Genomic DNA, 21914 nt, shown 5'->3' with positions numbered 1-21914 from the left:
GAGGAAATACTGCTGGTGGTGAGGAAGGAACTTCCTAATGCTGTGCTTGTGGGTCCTTCCTTCCCATGGGCTGCATACTGGACACTTGGAGCATATTAACTACTTGTGTTTGGATTTCTAGAGAAGAGGCTTCCTCTCAGCCTTCCTGTTGTAATTCACGTCTGTGAAGCTGAATGCAGATGCCACCTGTCAGGCTGCGAAGATTCGTGTCTGGCTGTGTATGTGCAGAGGGGGAGAGATGTTACTTCGGCATCTGCAAATACGGCTTACTAAAAATAGGCTAAAGCCCATGAAAATGGGAGCGAAAGTAGCTGTCCCAAAAGTCTTACTTGATGCATCTTTTTTTTTTATCTTTTTCTCCCGTCAGGAACAGTTTTTTGGAATACGCTCCATGTCTCAGCATTTGCACAAAAGCTAGTTGGGCTCATGCCGGAGCTGCTGCTGGGTGGACGGGGCTGGACGGAGCTCTGTTTCTGCCTCCACCACTCCTTCGCTCTGAGGCTGGGTTGTGTTGCCTCCCTTGTTTTCACTGCTTTCCTGCCATCAGGCCTTTTGTCTGTCTTCCTGCTGTTGGATCCCGAGCTCCTCTGAGCTTGGCTGCCCAGCTGCATGGTGTGCAGAGCCCTTGCAGCCTGTGTGGCTGAGCTGGAGCGATGCTTTCTGGGCAGACATGGGCAATCAAGCAGCGCGTGGAGAGGTCAGCGTGTCGACGCGAGGGCTTTGCTGTGGTTTGGGCTGCCGCTTCTGGCTGTGTTTTGTGTATTTGGTATGGGCAACTCCTCACATGCGTGTGGCAGCCTTCGTCCCTGAGCTGCTTTGTTGTTTGGAGTCCTCTCCCTACCTGGATGCTGTCTGTCTTCCTCTGCGTCTCTTCTCCTCATCCCTCTTGTGTGTTATCCTCTGAGGTGACCCGCACTGGGGAGTCTCTGCCAAGACCTCGTGCAGGTTTTGGGAGTGGAACCACCAGACTCCTTTGCAGGGCTAAGGCCTGCAGCTCCGCAGAGCTGGCTTCGTTTTAGGAAAACAGAAGAAAGCAGATCAGTATTAACTTGCCTTCATGGAGTTGATGCTGGCTGCAGCTCAGCTGGATTACGTTAGTTGATACCCAGAGACTTCCAGATTTGAAGACTGTGAAGCAACTTAGCTTACAAATGGGGCGAGCGATTGCTTCACTGTACTCTTGTCATTGTTTTCTGTTCATTGACTGCGTTGCTGGAATAGTGCAGGGAGGTGTTAAATTTCTGGACAGGGCTTTGAACAAGATCTTCCATCAAAACCCTGGATAAAGCACCTACTGTAATGCAGAATGCTGGTCTGTCTTTTTGCAAATTGAATAGTTGGAGAGCTCTTATGATTATTAAAAGATACTTTATGTTAATTTAATTTCCTGTAGAAGAGACAAGCTGGATGCAGACACTTAATCCACATAAAAGAAAAATTTACATATCTGTGCATATGCAATACTTAAAGGTTTCCAGTGGCGTGATGTGCAGGGAGGAGGTATTAAAAATATGCATAAGTAAACCAATACATTAAAATTTGTCAATTTTGAAGGAAGCATTCAGTTGGTGGGGAGCTGAGTAATCAAAAACAGTCAAAGCAAGAATGGAGAAGGCATTCATTTAATATCTTCTCAGGGTGACAGGAGAGGGAAGAATTTTTAAAATACAATGGGGAAATGAGTTTAAAACTGTATTGCATACAGCTTGTGAACAGTCAAGATTCATCGGTCTTTCTGTGAGCATAAAGGCTACTATTTGGGCTCTGACTGGTTTCCAGTGCAAGGGTCCCCAGTCGGGGTGCAATGCCTGCTTGCTCTAGGAAAGCATAACTGTTACCTCCCCCTGCTCTTCCACAGCACCAGCAGCTTCACCTCCCTTCTGCCTGCTGACGTCCTTCAGAACAGAGTTAAGCCCATAGCGGTCTTGCCCATAAATATTAAGCTTGATACCGGCGCCCGCTAGCGATGGAAGGGCTTGTGCCTGCAATACGGAATGAGGCTCTCGCCACCCCTCCCCTGAAGAGAAGAGCTTGTGGGGAGAGGCGGTCGCAGCTGTGTATCCTCATGGAGCTGACCCCTCTCAAATGAGTTGAGCTCAAGCGATCTTGGGCATCCTTTGAAAGAAGGATACTGCTCTGGGTAGCAGTACCTGTGCTTACAGAGTGTCAAGGGGTCCGCGTGCTCTGCTGTATTTATATATAGCACTAAGCTTTAAACATAAATATATGTATAATCTATTGAAGTATTTATATATAAAATATGTGTCTAAAGAAAGTTCAGTTGCTTTCTGAATTTGTCCACAGGGTACTAGGGTGTTGTTCCTGTGCACCTGTGTGCATGGCAGAGGGAAGATAGTGGGGAAAACTTGGAGGGCTTAGGGACTCCTGAGTTGCCTGCTTGCACTGGTGTTCAGGTGTTGCTTAAATGTGCTTTATAGAACATTTTGCCTATGTCTCCCGCCAACTCAAGTTAAAAGTGCTGTGCTCCAATTAAAGATGAAGATGGGAGGTCAAGTTAGGGGCAACGCTTGAGTTAGTTTTTTAATGTAGACAAAGTCTCTGCTAATCAGTCCGTTTATCTAAGTCCTGCAGTAGTTTAGCATTCTTGTTCTGTTGTTTTCTTTCCTGTACCCTACCCTCCTGCTGCAATGCTGTTCAAAGTCCATCTCGCCTCAGAAGTGGCTGCCTGTCAATAATACATCAAGGATGTTCCTCAGGCTGCGTGTGCATTGTGGAAAGTATTGTGTGGAAAGCTGCTTGTATCGCTCCCAAATGCTTTTGGTAGCAAGAAGCGTGCTCATATACTGTGATTCATCATGAGCTGAATTTACTACTTGGTAATATCACTGTTACAAATACCCAGCTCACCTGGAGCTAGGAGCAAGGACAGCAGTGTGTGTTATCTGGTTGGTGTTCTCTTAACTGTGTGTGGTTAAAGAGCTTTTCTGCCTCCCGTTGCTGCTGCAGACTCTGCTCCGAAGGCGTCCTGAGAGAAGCCTGCTGCCGCATACGAGCATGAGCAGGTGCGCTTGCAGGACTGCTCCGAAGACCGGCAGTCCTGCCCTCCTGCGCTCACAGTGCCTTTCAGCTCACCCCTCTGGCCCAGGGTGATGCATTTCGGAGTCAGGTGCTCTGCGGGCGCAGTGTGGGTGTACCAAGCTGTTGCAGGGTGGTGGCCTTCGCCCTGTTCCCAAACCGAACACTGCAGGTCACAGGGAGTACAGCTGCATCATTTGGAGTCTCATTTAGAAGGACCTCTTGGGAATAAAGGCGGTTGTTGCTCTTTTTCTTTAGTTTTTTTTTTTTTTTCCTTCTGTCTGCTAATAGTCTTGGCTTCTTGTTCACTGTTTTCTCCCTTTTTAAAAAGACTGGGGAAACAATGGTTTCTTTTTTGTCTTTCTGAACTGAGTTTGCTACAGTATCTGTAGGGCAAGTAAATCTCCTCTTTGCTTCTTCCTGGCGTAAGAATACCTTTCATTAGAGAGAAACTATAAATCTGAAATAACAAAAATTATAGTTTGACCTTTATTAGTTAGGAAAATAGTGATGTAATGAAATGATTACTGGAAGGACCAGCGAGACAAATTGTATGGGCCTTTATTTGTCGTTTTCCTGGCTCTGCTTTCCAGAAAGCCCCACACTTTGTCCAGATCAGTTCCCAGCCTGTGCAGCCGTAATGCTGCTTGGGGTAATGACGCATTAGGTTTGCATTGGCATAGGCACTGGCCCGGATGATCAGTCCCATTGAATTTAGACAGAGCAGAGCCGGAGGGATGACTGTTGAGGGGTTGTGGCAGACCTGCCTGCTGCCCCGTCTGTCCCAGAGCAATCTTTCTAGCTGTGCCTGCCTGCCGTGCAGCCCTTCTCCCTCCCCAGCTGGACAGGCCGGTGCATGGGACGACTGTGCGACAGGGAGAGCCTCTCCCTCCAGCCCAGGTTAGAGATGACCTCCTTGGGTTGGCTTTCAGGTGGCCGTGGGGCCGTTCTCTCTTCTTTCGCTCTTCCCACTGGCACGGCCCCCCTTTCCCACCCCACCCTGCCCGTTTGGACCATCCCAGGGCTAACTGCAGCTGCTTGAGGGAGCAAACAGCTCCAGCTCTGGAATTTGTGGGTACATGTACGTCTGAATTGTTCTACCTGGGGTTTGTTCCTAGACTGCATCTTCATGACTCCGACTATAAAGGATCTGTGTCTGACATGAAAGGACTCAGAAAACTGCTTTCATGATGTGCAAGTATGAGCATCAGAACATGGCTCTCTGGGGCTAAACCAGCTTTGGCTCAAGGAAATGGATGTTTAGGTGGTGCTCAATTAAGTCAGTGCTGTAACCCTGTAAAAAATGCCCTTTGAATCAAAACCGGCTCCTTTATGTTCAGACTCGGTGGTAGGCTGGGTTAGCAGACTCTCCTGTTGAGCTTGTTCAGCACGCTCTCACTTCCTTGACCAGCACCGTTGGGTCTTGCTTCTCTTTGGCTTTGGTTTGCACGGTTGCCAGATGGGAAATCCCAACCGCAATCCTCAGTCTGCTGCAAATCCGATAGAAAACATTGTGAAGCGCTCTAAGAACACAAGGAGTTGAGGAGACAACTAATGGCGCTTTGAAAAGACACTGGGGATGGATTATGCGAAGTTAGTCTTCGAAACCCTTTCCTGGACCCTCGTGTATTTGTCAGTTTTCTTCTGTACTAGCAAAGCTCATTTTTGACTCTGTATCAGCACCTTGTATGGAGGCTTAAAGATAACCTGTGCATTTATTAGAGCTGACTTCATGGTATGGATGTGCATAGTCTTAACAACATTACAATGTGCAATTTTAATTAAAAGGAGTAGAGCCCTCGCATAGGAAGTCAAAACCTTAATTGTGCAATTAAGTTTCTCTGTACCTAGCTGGTAATTACACAAAATTCACTGCACTATGGAAGGGCTGTTTGGAAATGCAGAAGCATAGAGGTACGTACCAGAAGGTCTTTGCAAATACTGACTGTCTGAATTGTTCTACTCTTTAAAAACAATTTTCTCCCTTTTGTCTTACATAGTACCTTTTTCGCTGTTCAGAGTTTGTAACTACAGCCTGTTCCTTTGCTTGGGGTGGATGGTTTTAAACAGCCAAAGCAGTGAGGTTTGTGTGTCATAAGCTGCGGCAAGCCAGTGATTTTCAGCAGAAATTCTGAGGACTCGGCAAGGACTGGCACTCAACCAGAAGCAAAATAATCTGTTGTGAACACTTTTGAGTTACAGGGAAGGCTGGGTACAAATCTGTATTCTCTATTTTAGACTCTCTTATAGGGAGTGGTAGTTGGTGCAGGACAGTGATTATTTTGGCAGAGTGACCTGTTCTGGTTTCGGCTGCCGCCGGCAACAAAAAGCGCCACGCGGCCGCCCCTCCCCCCGCCGCGGTGCAGAGGAGAATGGAAAGAAAGAGGCAGAAACTGGTGGGTCGGGATAAGGGCAGTTTAACAGAACAGCAAACAGAGCGAACAGGAACAACAACGGTACAGATAAGGAGAAAACACAACAATGAACCGCACGACCCAGAGAGCCGCTCTCCCGAACAGCACCGGCGCCGCGCCCCCCCAAGCCGCGAGTGAGTTCCCGCCGCGCCGCCCCCCCACCGGAACCCAGCCTGACGGCACATGGTATGGAATACCGGGCTCTGTTTGGCCAGATGGGGTCAGCCCCCACCCCCCGGCTGTGCCCCTTCCTGGAGTCCGGTGAAAATTAACCCTGTCCTGGCCAAACCCAGGACATGACCTTTTTGGCATTCAGCATATTTACTACCCAACAAAATGTTGAAAAAGCCATAGTGAGACAGATTGGGCTGTAAAGTTTGGATTGCATGCACAGGACCATAGTCTTAGCGTAGAGTAAAAGCCCTGGGTTTAGGCTGTCTTTCCGTGCTTTCCTTGAGGGCAGCCTGGAACAATACGGTAAAGAGTTGTGCTGGAGCCCCGGCGTGAGTTGGCAGCAGAGCCCCGAACCTGAAGCCAGAAGCCTGGGGCTTGCCAGACCACACTGCAGTGTAATTACCAGACAGAACTGCTGCGACTCCGCGGGCGAAGCCAGCCGGGGCAGACTGAGATCTGCATCACTCTTCTGCTGCATGTGGTATGGGCGTCTGTCATGCTGTCCTTTCCTGCACCTGTTTTACACAGATGCAACTCTTTCTGAGCATTGGATAAGCTCCATTTACCCTGCTCGGAGTGGAGAGTTGAGTTCTTCAGCACTCTCTGGATTTTTTTTTTTTCTTTTAGGGAAGGAAGTTCATGGATTTCTTTTGGCAAGAAATGTCAAGTGAACTCAAAGATGTAAAGCTTCCTAAATTACTCATCTTTTCCACATGAAACTTGATGAAACATTGGGTTTCTCTGAGATGTTTTCTAATGACCCAACATATCTGGCTTCATACAGAACATCTGAAAGAAACTTTAGGGAAGGAGAGCCATGGAATAAACAGCAATTGAAATCACTTTACAGCTCTGTCGCATTTGAATTACCAGAGGAAGAGGAGAGTGATTACTTCTTGGCAGATTAGGCTATATAAGGATTCTAAGTGCCCTGATAAGTAAGAATCGGTGATGCAATCAGAACCAGCTGCATCGCTGCTGTGTATGTGAGGGTCACTGTGGTTTGATGAGCCCAGCAGGACCTGTGGTAAGCTGTTTTAGCAATCTCATCTTGCAGCAGGTGATCTCTCAGCCTGCGGGTCCCCAGCTTGCATAAAGAAGGGGGAAAAAAGTCCTGAATTAAAAAAGAATGTGATGTAGCGTGTTGGCAGCCCTGTGCTTGAGACGCGTTTCTCTCCAAAAGAGATCTAGCTGACTTCTCCGTGTGGCAAGCTGTTCAGTGCTGCACGCACGGCTCATACAGATCTTCCCAATCTGTCCTTCTCTTCTCTGCACTTCATTTCTCATGTTCTTCTGGTTCGTCTAGATCACCCTCTGTAGAGCATTGCATTTATGTAGTCCTGCCTGATGCTTCTCTTGACTTGCATCCTCTTTTAAATTCAGGACTCTGCAGGTTTGATGTCTGCTAGACCTTGTCGTTGCTGGGGTTAGAGACGTGCTGCGTACCTGAGGAGTACACAAGATAGTTAGTGAGGAATGAATGGGGAGTTTAAGTTGTGTTGGAACTCAGTAGCTAGGGGGTTTTGTGGCAATCAAAGTTTATTTTGACTCTTTTGGGGACAGTACTCGTGTTCCTAATGAAAGTCTTAACGACTGACTGCTTACGATCACAAAAGCACTTACGGCACCTGCTGAAAAGTAATGGGATACAAATTCAGAACAACTTACCTGTATTCTTCGGTCTTCCTTTGTCCTGTACCCCATAAAACCCGATGTTTTTGCGAGTGATGACTTGCCCTGTGGATAAAGCAGGAGCTGTATTTATTTTCCTATTTGGCCAAGTATGGGAGGCTGTTTTTGCCCCTCCACAAATTAGTAGGATTCTTAGTGGATATTTCAGGATAAAAGGAGCGGAGGCAGAAACATGCAGCCACCTGAAACCTTTTCTCTGTATCCTGACCATCACTGAGGCACTCTCTCATACTGTCTGTGGAGGGGGCTCTGTTCAGAGCAAATCACCACGTACGGTAACGGGGGTGGGTTGGATTGCGGAAGGTGAGAGATGTGATGGCGACTTTCTCTGAAAAGACCTTGCCTGCTTCTCCCATCTCCATAGCTTCCATCATCTCCTCCACGGGACAGCAAGGTGTTGTCCTAGGCATGGCTCGAGGGGACGGGCTCTGCGGTCTTCAGTGCCAGGCTGAGGTTTTGCCCAGCCTTGCTGTGCAGGGGATGGCGTCTCCCTGTGCGCCAGCACCTCTCAGAATATGCGCCCGAAGAAGGTCCTTTCCGCAGTTTAGGTGGTGGAAAATAATCAGATTAAGTGACATTAAAGTCTTTTTGCTGTGGCCCAAATTTTACACAGCAGTTGAAAAAATCTGTTTTGCTAAATTACTGGATTCTAAGAACATCTTTGTATAGAATGTTTAATAGAGACAGCCTTCTGTAACATGTATGTGGCTTCTAATATTAACTGTGCCCTGTGGGAAAGAGGGTTATTAGGTGATTTCTAAATAAAGATACAACCCAACACATACTTAATGGTGCACTTGTTTGCCCCCAGCATCTTGTAGGTAGTACTTTCACATCTAGCTTTCGTTTTGGAGTCTAAGCAAAGTTTGCCTCTTTGCTTAAAAAAACAAACCTTCTTTCAACAAACCAAACCAAGCAACCTCCCTTCCACAAAACAAACCAACCAATTAAATGTGAAATATTTATTTATTCATATTTCATGTGAAACATGAAACTAGCTTTCACTGAACTAGTTTCTGCTTGGCTGCTATGGTAGTTAGGGCTGCTGCTGCTTCCAGGAGAGTGAAAGGTGGGTGCATGAAGTAGGAGAGAGAGAACAGGACCAAGTTGAGTGGAAGGCTCGTAGGTGAAGATGTGGCTTTCTGGGGTCAGCTGTCCCCACTCAGATCTGTTCCAGGCTCTGCTACAATGCGTTTGTTGGTCGTAATTGATTGTGATTTAAGGTTTACACTTCTTGTTGAATACCTTTATTATCCTTCTGTTGGATACCAGCCCCAGTGTTTTGAAGCTCTAGTCCGTAAGCCTCACCACCTTGCAGTTGACACGCTGCAGTGCTCGGCTCAGAGCCCTGGGCTGTAGATGCCAGCACCCTGCTGTTAATAAGAGGAGCCAGACTACTGCAGCTGGAGAGAGACCGTCTTATCACAGGACAGACCCGGTGCTCCTGACAGGACTGGCGTCTCCTCCTTGGTGCCCTCAGGACCCGTGTTGCTCTTGACCCAGGGTGTTTGCAGAGCAGTTGAGGCTGCTGTGGCTGTCCAGCCCGGCTTCCTGCAGAGCCTGCTGGCTGTGGTCGCAGTCTGCGGGCTGGATAAAGTATCCTCTGACAAGTGGGCTGCCGTTGCAAACGTGGTTTGCATAGTAAGACCGTGGAGAGCTTGAGGGGAAGCCATTGGTGGTGACTTTTTAAATTGTTGTGTAATTGGCCTGAACTTGAAGTCATGGTCTAGAAGGGAAGAAGGATTTGGCATCTTATTGTTTATCCCATGAGTATTGTGCTCTGCCTACATCTCTGCTGTGTCTTGAACTGCGTCCTTGGTGTTTTTCCTGAGAGAAGAAATGTTCTTTCTGTTGTTGCGAGACACTGACCTCTTCAAAGAAGGAGAGAGACTGAAAGCTGATGAAGTTTTCCCTCTGAGAATAGAGCCCTGTAATTGTTAGCGAAAGGGTATTTAGTGCTAGTAGCAGCATCCTTACTTACTCCTTAAGGTGCCGTAATAAGTTGGTTATAAAGAAGATTCTTGAATAAAATCAAACTAAACCACAAAGGCTTGTGGGGATGTGGGGAGGAGATGTTTGCATTCTGTTTTCATGGTGCAGAAGCATTCGCTTCTAAGAACTAAGACAAATAAAACCTCCTGCTATCTATCCACTAGCTGCTAAGCGCAGAGAAGGAGCGGCATGAGCCTCGCTTGCCACTGGTGGCTGTGGGACTTGCCCCGGCGTTGCTCAGCCCTGGCTGGGGATGGATGTCCATGCTGGCTCTGCAGTGTGCTCCTCTTGCCCATCCTGGCTGCTTGGCACCTCTCAAGGCAGTCACTGCTTGTTTCTGGCCCTCAGCCCTCCTCTTCTTCTGAAGTAGGGATAATTTGATGGTCCTTTTCATCCCCTAATAGCTGTCCAGGTTTATGATGCTGAGAGCTCCTTGGGCTAAAACAACCCACGTAGGGTGCAAGTGATCTTGATTTGGCCTGTAAGCTTTTGTTCCCTTTGTACTCCTTGCAGACAGTATTGTTCAGTCATCTTTTGGTAGCGCCGCTGGGTTGCTTCCATTCCCTAGCAAGAGCTTCGTGGGATGCAGTGTGCATTTCTCCTCTCCTGGCATGAAGAGGAAGGTGGATGCATTCGTAGGTGACAGTTCTGGGGAGGGATCTTGCTTTTTGTTGTGGCTGTGACGCAGGTGGGTTGAGGTGGATCTAGTCTGCCCCAACTCTTTCCCAGGCATGAACTTGGTTGCTGCACTGCTCCTGTCCCGTCTACCAGCTTGAAGGGATGGTCCATTTGTGGACCCAGTAACATTCAGCATTATCTGTGGGTGTCTGAAGATGAAACTCGGCTTGTAAACAGCTGGCCCAGGACGTGATGACAGAATGGTGTGTTGTGAGCGCTCCAGGGGATGGAAGGACGGCAGGGTGAGGACATTATTGTGCCTGTAGGTATGGAGATGGCAAAAAGCTGCCACCGACTATCCCTCAGGTAGCAGAGTTGACAAAACCTAGTTCTTCACAATTTTGTTTCCCCTGTGTGAGTGGACCTTCTGTCCACTGTGACCTGTGATCCTTCTCTTTGGACCTCTTCACTTTTGCTGTCCCTTACCTCCAAGTGATCTTTTCCCTCCCGTTTGGCTTGGCCTGTGGTTTCTCTCCAGTGTCTCTCATGTTGGCCACACAGGAGTCAATGTGTGTACTGGATGCCCACGTGCAGATGCTGACAGAGCGGCTGCTAGGCCAAACAAAGCAGGGAATTGTTGAGTTCTTGCAGCAGAGTTTGACTCCGTGTGAGGCTGACTTGGATGTGTCTCCTCTACCTACATAATAATTTCTCCCAAAAATGTAAGAATGTGACACCTATTCGGATATCTTCGCCTTCTGCCAGATGTGGTCAAAATTGACTAGTGAGTTAAAAATGTAATAGGGTGAGGACTGACAAGTAACACTACCACATAAACTTAGTTTCCTTTAGAATCCAGCCAAAAATATGTGGTGAGGGTTTTATTCTGCAATCATGTGCTTTAAAACTCTGTAGAACAAAGTGATTAGTAGAAATGGTATTTTCAGGATTATTTGCAGTGTGTATGAAAACATGACAGCTGAATGCTGTTGTGTGCATGTATATTAGCACATAACCAGCTTAAAAGGGCTGAAACAACTGAAGTGTCTGCATGGAGAAATAGCAAAAGAAATGTACAAAACTTATTTGTGAAGCTGACAAAGTATCTAGGTATGTTGATCCTAATTTCTATGTTTTTTTACTCAACTCTTTTGGCTGCCTCTTCTTACAACAACAAAGGATGTTATTTTGTTCATTTGCCTGATAATTGCTGTTGATTTTTGCTGTGTGCATAGCTTCCACCTCACTGCTCAGCTCTGGAAACACAGAGTTTGGATGTGTGTGCCTCACTAACAGGATTTTACACGTTTGTGGTGTTGGAGCTATTTCGGTTCCTTCTAGGAATGGCAGAGTATTGCTGTGACTGAACTTCAAAGTGAAGGATGCCCATAACAATTCAGGATAATTGAAGGGCGGGCAACTTCCTGGAAAATGCTATGGCAAACCTTATGTGTGAGCCCGATTCCTTTTTGTTAAGGAATGTCTTGTGCTTATTTCCAGTAGAGATGGGAAGGATGACAGAAACCGGTGTGTGGCAACACCAGTCAGATTAAGAAGAGGAACAACACTGACAGAGCAGCACCTTTTGCATTTGATGGAGCATGCCAAGGTTGAAGATGTTCCATAAACCTCCAACCAAGAGGCACATGGAGGCTTTTCTTGTCTCCTGCATGTGTAGAAGAGTAAGACCAAACTGCTGCCTGTAAGAGAGAAAGCACTTTGTTAATCTTCTTGTGATAGTTTAGTGCTAGCAGTGTTACAGCCTTTTGTGGTTATCTTACCCTTAAAAAGCAGTCTCCTCTAATGAAATTCTTGCAGGCTCTTGGCTTCCATAACGATGGCTGCTTGAGACACCAGCTGGTGATTGGTATTTACACAAGGATGGAAGTGATGCCTGAAGACGGCTGTCCACCCTGTGCTCTGGGTTGCTGTGTGATCGATGGCTTTAGGCACCTTGGTGTCAGCAAAGCTGATGTAACTATGGAAGAGACAGCATACTGGCAAGACCAGTATTTGGTGGTACCAAATTTGTGCTATGGAAGATGTCTTCCAGGAGATTGAATTCTCTCATATCTGATTGCACAGACTTCTTATCATACTGCTTCCATAAGTTGGGTGCTGAGGGCATGAGGTCTTCAACTAAGTTCACAAAATAATCTTCCATGTCTTCCAGTCACCTCTACATCTTCTGTCAATGGAGGTATGCATTTTCACAGGCGATAAAGTGCATATAACCTGTTGTTTTGGCTTGTAGAATTAAAATGAAGCACTAGCTGACAGAAACCACGTGGAGTGGCGCTCCAGTTCAGAGGTGGACCCAGTGATTAATACAAAATTAGTCATAGATTAGTCATAAATTTTTTCCTTGCATAAATCACGTGTAGTTTCACTTAAAATCTTAGAAGTCAGTGATTTGAAAGCTTTTAGTTAAACCTTCTGCAGTTTGTTCTTGCTGCTGGTCTTAAAAGTACTTCATTAAATGGTCTGTCTGGTGTTATTCTTCTCTGACTCAGGAGATTATTTATAATATTTTATTATGCTTCCGGAAAGTGTTTCTTTGCTGTGGCAAATAGCTGTGTTGTCTGTATCCTCCGATGCTGGTATGTTGATTCAGTGACATTTTGTGCTTGTACGTTGTTCAAGTGTACTGTTTTGTGGTAGGAAATGTTGTTGTATGAGATATCAGCTGCTTGGGTCACTGGAGTTAGTGATGTGGTTAGTTTTGCTCAGGTCCCTGTAGTTTTCACTTGGGGTTTCTGTGTATGCCAGACTCCCCTGGTTTTGGATCAAAACTGGTTTGTTAAGCTCAAGGCTGGCACTTGCAGGATGAAGAAGTACTGTCTCGGGTTTCAGCTGTGGGTGTAGTAATACCCCAAACTGGACTGCTTTGTTAATGTGGATTCTGTGTGGTTTTTGTCTGTGTCAAAAGGCGTGCAGCCCTCTGGGAACCAAAAATAGAGATAAGGGCTAAAGCATCTGTGTTTCACGTATTTCTCTAAGTGCAGCTAGCCTGTCCCATCATAAATAAGAGATCTGTTACCTGGTCTGCAGCAGCTGATAAGTGTATCCAGGGACAGGGTGATTTCAAGGTGAGAGAGATTGTGTGTTGGTGGGTGGTGCTTGGTGTGGACAGGTGATGTATACAAACATGGGGAAATTATTCAAGCTGCAGCCCTGGTGACTTCCATTCAGGTTCAAACCAGCCTTTGCCCAAAGGCCTTTTACAAGAAATTGTACCATTAGCACACCAAAATAAAAGACATGCATCAATGACTTTTTCCACGGAAAATCATTAGGTCCCCAAATCATTCAAACTGTTAGTGTTTCTTTATTGCTTTGCTTCTTGGCTTTAAATCCTCTGCCCACCTTCCAAGGCATGATAACAGGACATGAGCAGCTTGCATCGGTGACTTCCTTGGAAAAGTGCATGTTATTAGCTTTCCTTCATAAATTTTTGAGTCAGGTTCTATCTAGTAGCTATTGATTCATTCCTTAAAGAGGAAAAAAAAATTAAAAGGAAAAATGGTCTATTAACACAGACTAAAGCTAGAGTTCATAAGCATCAAATATGCTTCTCGAGCAAGAATCTTCTCAGTGTAAGCTTTTTTTTAAAAGAGAAGGAGAGGGGGGAAGATGCTTTGCAATGCCCAGGACGAGCTAGGCGTTACTATTGGAAAGGCTGAAAGCGTGTGGCCAAGTTCTGCAAAAGTAACTTATGATTTCTATAGATCAGAGGGAAGCAGAATAACGAGATCGCTGAAATGCCTGTGCGTGCCTCGACAAGGAGCTCTGTCTGCGTGGGAGCCTCCGTCTGCACCCGCGTGAAGCCGCGGCTCAGCCGAGCTCCTGCCAGTGCCCTGGGCTTTCGGGAGGAGGTGGAGGGTGCCTGGAAGAAGCTGAGCACTCCCTCCTGCTTTGTTGCCCTGAGGGGTCTGTGTGGCAGGCAAGGGGCAGGCAGAGGAGGCTTCTTGCCACCTCTTCTCCTGGCAGCCAAGCTGCGCAAAGGGGTGGCTGTTAGAAGAGATCCAAGCAATGCTACTTTGAGAGAGCAGAGGCTTTTGCAACCCCGCTCTGAAAGGGAGAAGAGGTCAGGGTGTGCGTGGAGCTGCTGACCGCCAGGGAAGCACGGGCTGCTGTCAGATGTCTCCTGGAGAGGCAGCCGTGCCTGCTCCGAGCTGTCTGTTTTACAGGCAGCATCCGCTTCCATTGTAAGGCGGCGGCGTGCCTCAGCCTTCACCGTGGATTTCAAGAAACGCTCTCTGTCTGGGGAACCGTGGCCACCTTCTTCTGTGCTGTTCCCTGCGGCAGGCTGAGCTTTGCTGGCCCGCCGACGCTGTCCTCAGCAGCCGCAGCCCTCCCGCCCAGGTCCCTGCTGCCCGTGCGATTTCTTGGTGCTCACAGTCCCAAGTCCATTGCCCGGATGACTTGCCCTCCAGTTTCAAGGTGTGAATGGTCCAGTTATGAAACTGGTAATCAAGCAGGGCTGGCCCTCGCATTCGCTGCGAGCATGTGTGTGTGCGCAGGAAGCTGGTGTGTAGCTCGTGGAGTGCCTTGGGGTCGGAGGGGGTGGTAGGAGATGGTTAAACTTCTTTGAGTCCTGTTGCCTGTGGAATGTATCACCCCATTTTCTTTTAAAAATGTAAGAAGAATGTCATAGTAGCTTTTTAATTGAAACGCAGACATGCAGAATGAAGCCAGTGTGTGGGAAGGAGGGATAATTTGAATTGGGCTGTGAGTGCTTGGGTCCTGTGTTAAAGAGTCATCTTTTAGCTTTTAGTAGAGAGAAGGGACTTTTTCAGATCTTGTAACTCAAAGGCCTTCTTAATCAGAAACAATTAGGTAAAGCAGATCTTTGTTTAGTAAAGAACGGACATAAACCAGATTATTTGCTTGATGTACTCTTGCATTCTTCCAAAAATGTTCCTGAAACAAAGCTTCTAGTAGGCACAAGGCAAAGAAATAGTGCTGCAGCTTTCCTGTTAAGCCGTACCCCTAAACACAGTGCAACTTGTGGATATTTCAGGTCTTTAGGCATGTTTAAATTCATACAGCGTCTAATTGCATGCAGTCGTGCTTCTTGAATTTGAAAAAGAAATAGGTGGCTATAGTAGAAAGCCTTTGATTGGCAAGGTCATATACTGTTGCTGAACATGCAAGATTGTAGGATTAGGATTTGTGTTTTCTTCCTGGTTAAGAGCGTACAGTCTAGAAAGGACAAAAAATTTCATGTCGTGCACCTCTCTTTTCTTTTGTCTTTCTTTGTGTTTGTCTTGCAGTATTTTTTTTTTCCCTGGGGATACTGGAAAGGTTCCTCCAGGACATCTGTATTTTGCAATGTTCTCTGTGTGAAGGCAAAAAACCCAGCTAACTTTTATCTCACCTGATTTGCCTAGTCCTGCCCTTCTTAAATTATCATTCCTAAATAGCTCTTGATTATGAGTGTGGCTTTCTGGGAGGTTGTTTTTTTGATACTGAGGTTGAACTTAGATTGGACTCTGTGGAGAGCTTAGCTCTTGCTGTTGGGGCTGGAGAACGCCCATCCCCCAGACACCTGCATGCCTGTGTGCCCTCTGACTGGGGCTTCGTGGTACATTTATCATGCGTGGTGTAAGAGCAGCAATTCCCTGCCGTTCTTGGATGATAATCCACCCTTCCAGCTAAACCAGAAAAACTCCACCCTTTCTCAGAAGACCAACAAGTCCCGGTTTTCACCCAGTGTCCCTGAGCGTCAGACTTCCCCTGGGGGCTGTCAGCCTTCCTGGCATCCTCATGCGGGTCACAGGGTGAAGCCCCCTGGATCTCTGCGTCCTGTGCCCCATTCAGCCAGGGGAGATCCTAGGGTGGGTGAACGTCATGGCCAACCCTAGAAGAATTGCTTCTGAAAACAGTCTGCAGAGGTGAGGGTGTGCAAGAGAGGTTTCCTTAGCTGTAGGGTTAGTGGGAGTCTGAGATTTCTGGGGCAGTTCATTAGTCAAAATTAAATTGAGTCTGAGGAAGGAAGGAAGTGAGGGGGAGGAAGTGTAGACCACTTGCCTCACAGCCTTTGAAACAAACTGAATCCTTGTGGCGACAGCTCACAAGGTAGGGTCTAAGACCATTGGTTCACTTTTGAGAAATGGATGCAAGGTTTCCCTTCCTCTTTAGGCAGCGAGCGGCCGTGCAGCTTGCCCGAGGTGTGGGCTGTGTATGTGTAACTCTGACTCTTGAGAAGGAAATGACTAAACTTTCTGTCAAACCACAGTAACAAAGAACATCTTTGATTTACCAAAATAGTCATGGTAGAGAGGCTCGGGAATAGCTGTGGTGCTGCCCGTGCCCCGCGCTGGGAAAAGCGAATCAGTCGGAGACCGGCAGTCATGGGGAGCGAGACTCTCCCGTCCGTAAAGGCAGCGTCAGCAGAGGGAGACAGACCTGGCAGGAGCAGGAGGGAGCTTTGTCCTGAGAAGCTGACGGGACGTTCCTGCGTTGGAAATGCTCTCTGCAGTGGAGAGAACGATGAGGAAATCGGGGCAGGACTGCGGGCTGCCTCTGCAGCAGGTGTCAAGAAGGGCAGACCCGCTGCGACAGCAGGCAGCCGGCTGGCCCTGCACGGTGTGGCACAGCATCAAAATCCCATAGCTGCTGCGCTCGGCATCTCCGGCCCCTCTGCACTCCTGGCAGCCCGGGCGGTGGGAATCCCAAAGATCCTGTCGGTTTGTGAGCCTCGCCTCGCTCAGCTGCAGTCAAATATTTGTCACGAAGGGGAGAAGCTCCATCCAATTATAGGTTTTCCATTTCAGCTTGGTATTACTTTAAGCAGACTTAAAATAACACAATTAACGTTTTTTCCCTAGCTTTGTAGTTTCATACATGACGTTCTGCAATACCCTTTATAGAAACCTCAAATATTTTTTTTTCCCTGCCTACCACATTTTGTCTCTTTTTCCATCTGACAGATGTTTTTTTGCTGTGTTGCACAGGGCTCAGTACATCATTGCTCTGTTGCAATAGCCTGAATCCCCAGTCCTGTGACAGAGTCTGCTTGCACAGACTCCTGCGTCCTGGTCGTTTGTGTTCCATGTAATTTTTTTTCCCTAGTGTCTTAAAATGCTTCTGAAAATGCTTATTTCTTTTCTTTTCTTTTTTTTTTTTTTTTTTTTTTGTGCTAAGCTCCCAGTCATGCAGAGGCTGAATTCTTTCTGTTCTAGTTTACGCCTTCCTGATATTTACAGTTGGTCTTTGCCCCAAGTCAGCAACTAGTTGGTCTGTGTCCCTTTAGCCCAACATTGTTTTTTTGAGCTGATTCTTTGCTTGCTGGTCATGTTGCTCGCTTGTCTGAAACTTCTGTCAATTTGGCAAGATCTGTTCTTGCTCTTGGTGTGAATTTTGTTTGGAGAGGAGCATCTTGGCATTGAGGTGCAGTGACCTGGGTAGGGGGTACGCTGGAGCTTCAATCCTTCTAGCAGCCGTGTTTCACTGAGGACTCATATATGAATTACTGGTTCTTAGGTCTCTTCTAATGGGAGCTCATGTAATTGCCTAGGTTTAGAATTTTTTTTGTTACTGGTCTGGAGTTTTATTCCCCAGACTTCCCTTTTGCATTTCAAATTCAAAGTTTACCCAGAACCTTCTCCCAGAACAATTTTGTCAAGCTTCTCCCACCGAATTACCTTTATTTAGACCACAATCTGTAGATGGGAGTATCCAGGACTAAAACTTTCTGTCAAATTACAGTGACAGAGAACATCTTTGCTTTCCCAAACCAGTCATAGTAAAGAGACTCCAGAATAGCTGTTTGGAATGAGCTGGAGGGTTGGTTCAGTGCTACGGGCTGCTCTGACTTCCACTGGCTTTGCTTCCCTGCATGCTCTGATCTCTAGACGTTCTTCAACACCATGGGGTGCTTGGTTGGGGTTTTTGGAGGTCGCAGTAGTGAGAAGGAAGCCTTGCAAGGCATCAGTCACCTGCTTGGTTTTGTGGTATACATGTGCGAACAGCTGGGGCGGCGGAGAATCATAGAATTAGGGTAGGAGGGCAGGCACAGGCCGACCATGTGATGTAGGAATAGTGAGAGATACTGTTGCGGGGAACCGGGAATTATTTGGAATAAGCAAGTTCATTTCCCCTTTGTACATCAGTTGTCATCCTTTAATCTCGTGGTATTGGCTTTTTTTTAGTGCTGTTGTGTACATCATCCGCTGTGCTTCCTGTATCCTGGGTCACTGGATGATAAACTTCCATACGATGTCACTGTTATGTCGCCTCAAACTTCAGAGTGGTTAATTAAATTCTTGATTTCTCTCTTTTCAGTGTCAAAAGTGTATATGGATCAGTGGTACTTGCTCAAGAGTGACAGCAGAGATCAGCATGAAGTCTGCTCCTCTGGGTGAGTAATCTAACTCACTGCATCGCTGATGTCCAATATCTACGTATCTGTGTTTTGCTTGATACCTTACACAGCAGCTCCTTTAGGCTTCTGTTTCAGATGTCATTAAAATTATGCTGTATACAGCTTCCAGCAGGAGTTGTAGAAGAATGTCGTGCTGCTTCTGCTGGTATAGACATCTATTTATTTGGTATCTCTTAAAGGATAGCCATCACCTAACACAGTCTGAACCACTGTTTAGATTCAGGGAGGATTTCCACATTTTAAAGGCAGTGGCTTTGGAGTTAACGTAGGGACTGTGGCATAGTAATGAAGTAAATTTCGATTATCCAAGAAATAAAACTGAAATGACCACTGGAGCCATTCTGAGGCATATGATGGGCTTAAGCAGTGCCGGTGCTCCAGTGCGGGGCCCACTGGACCTGCCATGCCTGCGTGATGCAGCTGCGCTGGGTGTGCAGTTAATCTGACTGGGCATGTCTATGGCAACGTGCAGGGAAACTGCCAAGAGCTTGCAGGTTACTGGGGCAAGTTTTATGTGAAAACACATTCGGCAAAGTAGCCTATCTGTTGCATTGTCCCTGGGAAATGGCCCAGTTTAGTTTGACTTCAAGGAGCAGCATTTTGCATTCGGTCTAGACTGACTTGATCCAAGTAGCCTCGTGCATGTCAAAGCTGGCAGTCTTGTTTTGGGAATGGTTGTCCCTCATCTACTTTGTTTTGGATATTATGGTGTGGTCTAGCGTGATTTAGCATCCTAAATTCCAGCTGGAGAGGTGGGTCGAATTGCTGCATCTGCACATCAGCCACACACCCTGCGGCTGGGATGAGCTCGCCCCAAAACACCACCGCCGAGGTCGCAGCTGCTTGCCGGGTCTCTCCTTTTGACTCACGCCGCTGCGCTCTTTCGTACGCTGTACAAACGCTTGCCGAGACCCGCATCTACTAGCGTGCTGCATCCCTCGCCTTGGCCTGCTGCCCGTCAGCTGCTCATCCTTGCCTCACCACTGGATGAGAAGCGCAGGATTTGTCTGTACCGCCCTGTCTGAGGTGCTGTATATGAGCCTGCCGGAGACGCAAGCCTGCCTCCCTTCCCGTGATCCATTTACATGAGGCTCATCTGGTCACGTATTTGTTCACCTGTCAGGGCCCCTGAAAGTCTACCTGTCAGCTGGACTAGGCTTCTTCTTGACTGATGTCTTTATGCTTCATAAGGCTGTCTCCGCACTCCGGCTGGGACGTGTTGCCTTTTTTGTCTCTGCTTTCTGTGGCAGGTGGGCTGGATCCCCCTCCTGTTCCCCTGCACACCCTGATCTTCCCTGCACCACCCTGGGGCCAACTGGTAACCATCAGTGGTGGCTGCTGTTCCTCACAAGGTTTAGCAGCCTGCAACCCAAAGGGGTGCTTGCCTTGCACCCACAGGTTTGCTAACACTCACTGGGCTTTGAGGAGGGCAGCAAACACCTCCTCTGCTGCCTGGGACCACTGCTGGGCTGCCATCGAGGGCTCGCTCGGGGCTTTCCTGCCTTTGGTCATTGCTGCTCAATAGTGCTGTCATGAATGCCTAGCCTTGCTGCAGGTCCACACTATGCAAGGACTGGTGTCTCATTTGAAAGATTATTTCCCTTCTTCTACTCCCTTTCCCTCTCCATAGCCTTTGGAGCATCTCTTCTTGGATCTCTGACCAGTCCCACACTAAATCACAGTGTGTGAGCTCTCTCTGGGATTCACAGGCTGCCTGAGGTCTCGCACCAGACCTGGAAAGAAGTGGATGTTGCTTCTTGTTTGTCAAGAACCCTAGACTCCAGTGCCAAATGCTTTTATTCACTGGGTTTTTAATCAGAGATCTGCTGGCTCCAGGAGTGAGCACCTATTGTCTCCCATCCTTCTCACATTTCTTCAGTTCTGTTGCTGCTTATCAGGGTTTCTGGGATTACACTCCAGCCAGCCCTACACTCCAGCTGGATTCGAGTCTGTTGTGGCTGTAAAAACAGCGTTAAAAGTCCGATGCTGGCTGGCAGCCATGTTCTGCTGGAAGTGTGTTTGGAGACTTTCAATCTGCTGGCATCGCCATGCAGATGTCTTGCCTTTGCTGGAAGTCTCTGCCTCTTCGCTCTCCAGATGCTGTGCTGGTCTCCCCTCCCCAGGAGCCACAGAAGCTGTTGCTCCTGTGCTCGTGCTGTTGCTCCTGGGAAGGGGTGTGTGTCCATGTCCATCCTAGGCTGTACTAGAAGGTGCTCAATCCTCCTTGCTCTGTTCCGATAGCCCCAAAACTGTCGTGTTTCTGGTACTGGGGGCATGCTGTTCAAGTCAGACCCATTGCCCTCAACAACTGGTCCAGAAAGCTGGAGCTGATGTCTCTTGCTGCTGCTTTCTTTCACCATTAAACAAATAAATAAAAGTCCTTCCTGAGAAGATGGCAAGCAATCCCCGTGCCTGACTCGGCGCTGGCAGTCCCAGCGGGCTGTGTGTCGGGCTGCTGTCTGCTTCTCCCACCCAGGGGATGGAACACGGGCTTGCTCGTTATGTTGCCCCAAGTTCAGCCCAGGTGTCTGAGCTCCAATCTTGCCACGCAGAACACGCCGATGTGTACCAAGTGGCGTTTCAGTGCCTCTGCCTGCTGCCTCTGCGTAACTGTAGAAGCATGGATTCCCGTCCCCTTGTTCCCTCCCTAGCAAGCACTGTGTTAAACATGGTGCTGACAGTCCAGCTGCGGCCCACAGTGAGGCAGCGTGTATAAATAGTCCAGAAAAGCTAAATAAGGCTTTTAAAATAAGCCTTAGCAGAGCAAGCCGCTTTAGTGTGGTGCCATGAAGACGCAGAATCCTGACTATGTCTGTGTAGCCAGATTCCCTCATACTTCCTGCGGCTGCTGCTCTTTCCTGGCAGAATCCACGCGGGTTTTCAGGTACGTCTTCACCTTGCTGCACCAGTTCTTGGGACTGCTTCGAGTTAAAGCCTGCGCTTGGCAGTGGCAGATTATCTGGATGTCCAGAGCTGAGACGGAGCAGGCACGTGGAGCGCTGAAATAGCACGTGTCCAGCCCACCGTGTTACAGTGCCTGTGTGCAAAAGGCAAATATTAATATTTGTTGGGGTTTTTTTTTTCGCAATGTCATGTTGAATATGCGAGGGAAAGAAATAGGAGGCTGCTTCTGTGTGCATCTCATTATTGCATTTATTAGCACTTGCTGCCTTGTCCTGCAGGGTCTAGCCCCCACACAGCTTTTCTTGGGCTTTTAATAGTTGTGCTAAACTGAAATGTGCTCAAAATAGTAATAATTTAAAACATTTCTCCAGAGCCTGTGGCTGCTCTGCGTGTTTACTTGAGGTGTAACACGGCTGGCGGTTGGGGCACAGGGGGTCCCAGGCCACCCCAGCCCTATTCCTGCCTGGCTGCTGGAGCAGAGGGGTTGGGCTGTGGGTGCCGGGGCAGCTGTGGGACAGAGGCTCCGTGGGGCCAGGGCACGGGAACGGGGCAGGCGTGGGGCATGGCACAGCTCGCACTGCTGCAGCTTCAAGGTGCGTGGCGAGGGGGTATTGCCTTCGTGCTGGCGTGTTACCCTGAGACTGCTGCACAGCAAAGGGTCCAGTGCAAGGCAGAAGTCCTCATTTGTAGGAACT

At 47.8% G+C, this 21914-nt stretch overlaps 1 protein-coding gene across 7 annotated transcripts in view; it reads left to right on the top strand.

Annotated features, from left to right (window-relative positions):
* The window catches only part of PPFIBP1 (PPFIB scaffold protein 1), a 121292-nt gene that overhangs the window by 14224 nt on the left and 85154 nt on the right, over positions 1-21914 (top strand). For all 7 annotated transcript variants that reach the window (XM_075439166.1, XM_075439155.1, XM_075439144.1 and 4 more), the window contains exon 2: positions 18216-18291. The gene's annotated coding sequence lies outside the window, so the exon portion shown is untranslated. The remainder of the gene's footprint in view (positions 1-18215; positions 18292-21914) is intronic.

Source organism: Opisthocomus hoazin, chromosome 1 (genome assembly GCF_030867145.1).
Source record: "Opisthocomus hoazin isolate bOpiHoa1 chromosome 1, bOpiHoa1.hap1, whole genome shotgun sequence".
Classification (NCBI taxonomy): Eukaryota; Metazoa; Chordata; class Aves; order Opisthocomiformes; family Opisthocomidae; genus Opisthocomus; species Opisthocomus hoazin.
Note: the sequence above shows the minus strand (reverse complement) of the source record. Positions and strands in the feature narration are given on the sequence as shown.